The 860-nt window shown below is 46.4% G+C and overlaps 2 non-coding genes across 2 annotated transcripts; both read left to right on the top strand.

The window, feature by feature from the left end:
* Nucleotides 1-393: 393 nt before the first annotated feature.
* trnad-guc (transfer RNA aspartic acid (anticodon GUC)) lies at nucleotides 394-465 on the top strand. Its single transcript has one exon. It is a non-coding gene; the product is annotated as a tRNA-Asp (tRNA).
* Nucleotides 466-576: 111 nt separating this feature from the next.
* Nucleotides 577-649, top strand: trnaf-gaa (transfer RNA phenylalanine (anticodon GAA)). The gene has a single exon. It is a non-coding gene; the product is annotated as a tRNA-Phe (tRNA).
* The last annotated feature ends 211 nt before the right edge of the window (nucleotides 650-860 follow it).

An 860-nucleotide genomic window follows, 5' to 3' on the forward strand; every position in this document is an offset into this window, starting at 1 on the left:
GCTGCTGCAAGTGCAGCTATTTTTCATGGGAGAAAGTCTCTATTTCGATTAATAGTATGTGGTGGCTTTGTCCAAACCGAGGCTGTTTAGAAATTGGTTCTTAACTTTCTTCTGTAGTCTCGCATAACCCTTTTCGATTTCTTTGACCAATTTGCACTTGCTGCTTGCCCTTTTCGATTTCTTTGCCCAATTTGCACATGCTGTTTGCCATATCGCGTGCACCAAGAAGAGGGCATGCAATTGCAGGAAAGGAACTCCTCAACAGGTACTCAAAACTGAAATTGAACGACGACCATTGCAACTTTAGCCAGTAATGGTCCGCTCAGTCAAAGGCACACAGCCTTTGTCCAGCGACTACTCTGGCGTGACTGCAAACGAGCAATGCTTTTCCAGTCCTCGTTAGTATAGTGGACAGTATCTCCGCCTGTCACGCGGAAGACCGGGGTTCGATTCCCCGACGGGGAGAGTCTTTTTGCCTTTGTCCCGGACAGTTGAAATTTCCCGCAATACGTCTTCGGCTTGGTTGAGGAGGCTTGCATTTCCAAATGATGGCCAGAAGAAGTCATCGGGTGTTGTGCCAAAATAGCTCAGTTGGGAGAGCGTTAGACTGAAGATCTAAAGGTCCCTGGTTCGATCCCGGGCTTCGGCATTACACCACCTCTGTCTTGCGTACGATGCCAAGAGTCCCCTAACCTTTTGTTTTTGTACTTAAGACGGTTTGGAAGGTAGTCTCTATGTGTGCCATTCTGTGATTTCAGGTTGTTTTACGGAGCAAGCATGTGTAAGAACTTAGTCAACCCACTGACACAGCTTGAGTGTAAATGTCATCTTAAAATAACAACAATTGTGTTTCTGCCTGA

The sequence above is a fragment of the Channa argus genome, unplaced genomic scaffold (assembly GCF_033026475.1).
Source record: "Channa argus isolate prfri unplaced genomic scaffold, Channa argus male v1.0 Contig095, whole genome shotgun sequence".
Taxonomy (NCBI): Eukaryota; Metazoa; Chordata; class Actinopteri; order Anabantiformes; family Channidae; genus Channa; species Channa argus.